The following is a 6,793-nucleotide window of genomic DNA, read 5'->3' on the forward strand; positions in this document are numbered from 1 at the left end:
AAATCAAATAATGCCCCAAATAAAATATTAACACACATATAAAGATCTTATTTTTATAAGATTGCTTGTTTTCATGCCTATGTATGTTTATATATGTGTGTGTATATATATATATATATGTGTGTATATATATGCATATATATGCTCTACCTCTACGTTTTAGATAGGTAGATAGATCTAGAAAAATGTTCACCTAATATTAACATAACATTTTATCATATAGCATTGGCATTTATTTCCTTTACTATGCTTTTCAAGTTTTGATGGTACTTCTAATAACAAATATATGTCTTTTTTTCCTAAAAGTCAAAGAGTTTTGCTTTATTTTTTTCCATACCTTATTCATATTTCCTTGGTTTTTACCTAATGTACATTTCCTATTCCAGGACCCACCCCATCCAGTATATCACATTACATTTAGTTGTCATGTCTCTTTAAGGTCTTCTTGGCTGTGACAGTTTCTCAGACTTTCCTTATTTTTGGTGACCTTGAAAAATTTTAGGAGTAATGGTCAGGTATATTGTAAAGTATCCCTGAACTGGGATTTATCTGATGTGTGTCTCATGGTTACACTGGGGTTATGGGTTATCAGGAAGAAGACCATAAGTTTAAGGTACATCATAAAAAGGGTACATACTAGTAACATGACTTACCACTGTTGATATTGACCTTAACCACCTGGCTGAGGTGGTGTGTGTCATGTTTCTCTGCTGTAAAGTTACTCTTTTTTCCCTCTTTGCAAGGAAGTCACCATGTGCTGCTCACACTTAAGGAGTGGGTAGCTATCCCCTAACGTCTTTGAGGGCATAGCGTCTACAGAGAATATTTGGAATTACTAACATGGGAGATTTGTCTCTTCTTCTCCATTTATTTGTTTGTTTCTTCCTTCCTTCCTTCCTTCAATCATTTATTTATCTCAGCATGAACTCAGGGATATTTACTTTTTAATGTGGGTTATAATCAATTACCATTTTATTTTATTGCTCAAATTGTCCCAACTTTGGTCATTGGTATCCCTTGCAATTGGCCCCTCTGTCTCTTTGACATAGCCCCCTCAGTGTGTCGTTTTGTTTTGTTTTGCATCAATTTTTCAAAGCAATATGCATAAAGATCAATGTATTAATGAGAGAGATGCTAATAGATATATTAATAATGCTTAGTACACTGTCAAGCACACTCAATCATAAGTAAAATTACTGATATAACTTAGCTAACAATAGTAGCTCAACAACAATATTATTAAAAAGTTCTACGTTATTTTTTGAATTTTTCACATTGGAAAACACTGATAGATCTATTAATAGGAGTTAACCTCTGTGGAGCACTTACTATGTCGGGTACCATGCTAAGCGCTTAACATCTACTGTTCCATTTAACCCTCACAATAGCCCTATGGCTAAACCTTGAGGAATATAAGGTTTAATTTCATCATTCTAGGAGTCAAGGATGGTGCTTCTCAAAGTGTGGTCCCTGGACCAGCAGCATCAGTATCACCTGAGAATTTGTTATAAATGCATATTCTTGGCTCTCACTCCAGACCTCCCAAATCAGAAACTCTGGGGTAGGGCTTAGAAGGCTGTGTTTTAACATGCCCTCCAGGTGGTTCTGAGGCATGCTAACAGTTGAGAAAATGATGGAGCCAGAATTTAATTCCAGGTATGAGGGCTCAGAGTCCATCAAAGCCCATGTGCTTTATCACTTAATAATACTCCCCCACTTAATTACTAAAAAGAAAACCGGCTATAGGTGATCTCTACTTAAAAACTGGTGTTAAATGAGATAGGATTCTAGGGTAGTTTCATTCTATACTCTTGGCTTCTAGTGCTTGACCAAGTAATTTTAAATACTAAATTCACCACTAGAAGGAGCCCTTATATCCCCTCAAGTATTGACTCTTTAAAGCAAAAAATAAAATCATACAAACCAAGAAATGCCTAAAATTTTACTGGAGAGAGGTTTTATTTCTGTGCATCAGCATTAAAACAATTTGTTTAAGCTTCTTAACATGGGACAGTGGCATCTGAAGTTATATTGTTTAGGCATAAACACTAGCAAATAAATACAATATATCATGGTTGGTCATTTAACATCTTTCTTCATTTCTAAAATGCGACAGACACTTCCCTGGTGGTCCAGTGGTAAAGAATCTGCCTTCCAATGCAGGGGATGCAGGTTCCATCCCTGCTCAGGGAACTAAGATCCCACATGCTATGGGGCAACTAAGCCCACGCACCACAACTATTGAGCTCACACACTTCATCGAGATGCCTCAGCTAGAAAGAAGCCCATATGCCGCACCTAGAGAGAAAACCCGAGCAGACAGTGCGCCTTAACGAAAAGATCCTGCACGCCTCAACAAAGATCCCGTGTGCCACAACTAAGACCCGACGCAGCCAAAAGAAAAGCATAAGGAAAATAAATAAATACTTTCTTAAAAATAAAATGGGACAAAAGGGTAGGGGAGGAGAAAGATTAACAAAATAATAACATAATTTAAATAAAATAATCTAATTTAAACATCATCACCTCTAAAGTTCTAAAGAATACAAAAAAAATTTTAATGATCCAGTTATGTGTATAGTTGTCTCTTTCCACGTTATTCAGAGCACTTGCATTAAAGATTGGTAAATCCAGCATCTGGTACATGATGAGTTCTCAGTAAGTAGGGCTAAATAAATGAGTGAATGAAGTTAATGTAACTCTTTGTCTCCACTGGACCTTTCTTAAGCCATCCCGCATTGGAATTTATTCAATTTTATGCAAAATAAGATTGTGCTGTTTTTCACAATAAATATACAAATATCATATAGTGGTTTAAGAAAAGGCAGTTGTAGTTTAAGAAAAGTCAGGTTACACTGCTTGTAACCTGGAACAATAATCCCGAGAGATTTTGGAATGCTACAACCAATGATGGGCACACCCTCTCCTTATTCCAAACATGAAATGACATTCATTGACTACTTAGTACTTTATTTATGTTTACATTTGTTTAATAACTTTGCAAAAAAGCATCATGGAGGGGGGTGGATCCTGGTACAGTGGAAAGAGCACTGGAGAGAGAGGGAAGACAAAGGATTTAATTCCAGCTCCCCTACTATCTCATCATGTGACCTTGGCCATGGCACTTGGCCTCCCCAGGCCCCCAGCTCCTCTTCTATGAAAGGTGTCCTAGGAGAAAGTATAGCCTATAAGAAAGAAAGTTTCTCCAAGCAGTGCAAAGACTGGAGAACAATTGTACTGATGCATGTTTTGAAATGTCTGTTGACAGGAGAATAAGATCAAAGAGACTAAATCTCAGGAGAAGGGTTCCTAGAACACATTCAGCCCATACGTTGGGTGGAGACTGAAAGAGTGCACTTCAATATATATTTATTCAACAATTACTATACTATATATGAGGCATCTGCTAAAAGATTTGAGTTACATGATGAATAAGATAGTCCTTGCTAAAGCACATCAATATCTTCACATAGATACCAAGATAAGGACTTTGATGGTTAATCTGTGTCAACTTGACTAGGCCACAGGATGCCCAGACATTCGGCTGAAACATTACTCTGGGTGTGTTTGTAAGGGTGTTTCTGGATGGGCTCAACATTTGAATTGGTAGGCTGAGTAAAAGGGATTGCCCTCCCTAATGTGGGTGGGCCTCATCCAACCAATTTAAGACCTGACAAGAACAAAAAGGCTGAGGAAGAGGGATTTCCTCCTGCCTGACTGTGTGAGCTGAGATTTTGGTTTTTTCCAGTCTTCAGACCCAGCCAGAAACATCAGCTCTTCTTGGGTCTTGAGCCTGCTAGCTTTCATACTGGAATTCATGCCATTAGCTCTCCTGGGTTTCCAGCTTGCTGACTACAGATCTTGGGAATTGGCCTCCATAATTATAGGAACCAATTCTTTATAAGAAAACCATATATATGGTTCTCTCTGGAGAACCCTGACTAATACAAGGACCAAACTCCTTAGCATGGCCGAGATGCCCTACAAGACCTGGCCCTACCTACCCTCCCACTGCAACACATATCATCATGCCCATTTCCTCTACTCCAGCCTCACCGGTTTTCTTCCATTTCCTCACACACACCATGCTCCCTCTGTCATGGGGTTTTCACTTACTCATTCACTGACAAACTCAGCTAATTACTGAGTTCCTACTATGAGTCAAGGACTGTGGTGGTATGGAAAATCTAACATGAACATGACAGCAAAGTGCTTGGTTTCATGGAGAATATATTCTAGTCACGGGAGGTAAACAGCATATAAACAAAGAGTAGCATGTGCTTCAAAGGAAACAAAAAAGGGTGATATGGTAATAGCTAGGTGATCAGAGAAAGCCTCCCTCTGTAGGTCTCTTTTAAGTAGAATTCTATATGATGAAAAGGGGCCAGGCATGTGGAGATATGAGAATGGAGTGTTCTAGGCAGAGAAAACAAACACAAAACTGACTCTGAAATGAGCTAGATATATACCTAGAGACAGAAAGAAAGATATTGTAGCTAGAGCACACTGGGGCAGTGAGAGAAGGTAGATGGGGAGGCAAGAGTGAGATACAGCCTTAAGAGCCAGAGTAAGAATTTAAAATTTTATTTTAAGTACACTGGGAGTGTGTCTTAGTCCATTGAGCTGCTATAGCAAAAATGCCACAAACTGGGTAGCACAGAAAAAAAAAAAAAAAACAGAAATTTACTTCTCACAATTCATGATCCAAGATCACGGCACTGGCCAATTCAGTGCCTGCTGAGACCGTCTGCTCAGTACACGATGTCAGCAGGAGCTAGAGAGCTCTCCGGAGTCTCTTGTATAAGAGCACTTAATCCCATTCATGAGGTCTCTGCCCTCATGCCCTAAGCACCTCCCAAAGGCCCCACATCCTAATACCATCACCTTAGTGGGTAGGATTTCAATATATGAATTTTGGGGAGACACAAACATTCAGACCCATCCAGCAGAGGCTCTGAAAGGTTGGCATGATCTGACCCACATCTTTTATTCTGCATTTCAATGTGTAACTATGGACATGAAGAGACCAGTAAGAAGGGTTTGCAGTAAAGGTGTATGATGCCAGTAGTCTGGATTATGGTGATGTAGAAATGAAGAAGGAATGGTTCAGGATACGTTTTGGAGGTAGAACAGGTGAGAACTGCCAGCGTGCCTGGGGAAAAGAAAGGATGACTGCTAGGTTTCTGACTAGAACAATCAGCTGGAGGTTGGTACCATTTTCTGAAAGATGGAAGTTGAGGTATAGATGGGAACGGGGGGGAGGGGGGAGGGCAATTTGCCTGTATTATCCCTCTCTTTGGACTGTTTTTCCTTCCCTCTTCACCTAGTTACCCCCTTCCCAATTTTTGGATCTCAGCTCAAACGTCACTTTAGTCATTTCTCCAACTAGTTCAAAACAAACGTCTATATTCAGTATATGCTCTCTTGGTGTCATCTATTTTTCCTTAGTACTTGTGTCGCATTGCAAACGTGGCTACTAACATGTTGTCTTTTTTGCCCCTGCTGACAGCCTTCCCACCAGAAGACTTGGTAGCGAGACCATCCTAGATCATCCAGCCACCAGCAGACCCGCCAGCTGACCAGGAATGTATGAAAGAGCCCAGCTGAGCAGACCCAAAGTAGAAAAACCACCCAGCTCACTCACGGAATCCTGAGTTTGCTAAAGCATTGCTGTAAGCCAGTAGGTTTTGTGGTAGTTTGCTACACAGCAAAAACTGATACAATAGCACACAACTCAGTTACAATCTTACATGTATCAATATTTGTTTGATTAGTGCCTATCCCTCCAAGTGGGCTCTGTAAGAGCAAAGACTATTCTGGTTTTAAGTTACCACTCCATGCTCAGAGCTGGACATAACATCTGGAACACACCAGGCAGTCAATGGATAACTTCCTGAATGAATGCAAGGGGAGAAGAGAGGCATACACTGTAACATGAGAGAATAAAAGTTCTGTAAGAGAGGTAACATAGGACTGGGGACATCCGTTTGTCCAAAACAAACTTTTATCAGCCCCAAGTGCTGAGGAATACAAGGCCAAGATTACATTGCCTCTGCCTCCAAGAGCTCAAAAGTCTAGACTATGGGACAGGACACAGTACAAAATCAACAGAATACACGACTTTGGAAGGGGGCCCTAACGCTGTCTGGAAGAGGGAAGGGTGCAAGTTGTCACGGGAGGGTTCTTGAAAGAAATAAAGCCTAGATTTAGTCCTGATGGTGTTTACTTGGAAGAGCAGCAGAAGCGAAGGCCAAGGATAGGGGGTTTTGTTTGTTATTTATCTCGGGTTATATCGCAAAGGTTTAAGTGTCTCCTCATCAAACTCTAAGGCCCTTCAGGGCCGGGAAGGTTACGGGCGGGGAGGGGATTCTTATCTTTGTATTATTCCCAGTGTCGAACATTATTTTGTCCACAAAATGGGAACTCGGTAAATATTTGCTGAATAAGTGAAAAGCTGAATAAATGAATAAGGCGGAAAGCACTGCTCCTTCCAAGAGCCCACAAGTTCGGCTTCAACACAGAGAAGTGGACGATGAGCACAGTTTCTAAGACTCAGCGTCGCATAAGCAGAGACTGGCCCCACTGGCCTCCAGTTTTCCCTCCCTCCTCATTACCGTTTGACCCGCTTTTCTCCTGCTTTGCTCACAGTCCAGCATGTAGGGACGGAGGCGGGGCGCCTCAGGATGCGGAGAGGCCCGGCAGCCCCCAGCCTTCCGCCGCGTTCCAGACGCTCGCGCGGGCAGAAGCGCGCAGGTGGACGCGCCGGCCGGTGGGCGCGGGTGGGCGCCAGGGC

General features: G+C 41.3%; 1 protein-coding gene across 1 annotated transcript in view; it reads right to left on the minus strand.

The window, feature by feature from the left end:
• The window catches only part of LOC308630332 (uncharacterized protein), a 105,625-nt gene extending 98,952 nt beyond the window's left edge, over nucleotides 1-6,673 (minus strand). The window contains exon 1 of the mRNA XM_081258890.1: nucleotides 6,615-6,673. The gene's annotated coding sequence lies outside the window, so the exon portion shown is untranslated. The remainder of the gene's footprint in view (nucleotides 1-6,614) is intronic.
• Between the last annotated feature and the right edge of the window lie 120 nt (nucleotides 6,674-6,793).

This window comes from Mesoplodon bidens, assembly GCF_964165515.1.
Source record: "Mesoplodon bidens genome assembly, chromosome: 16".
NCBI classification, from domain to species: domain Eukaryota; kingdom Metazoa; phylum Chordata; class Mammalia; order Artiodactyla; family Ziphiidae; genus Mesoplodon; species Mesoplodon bidens.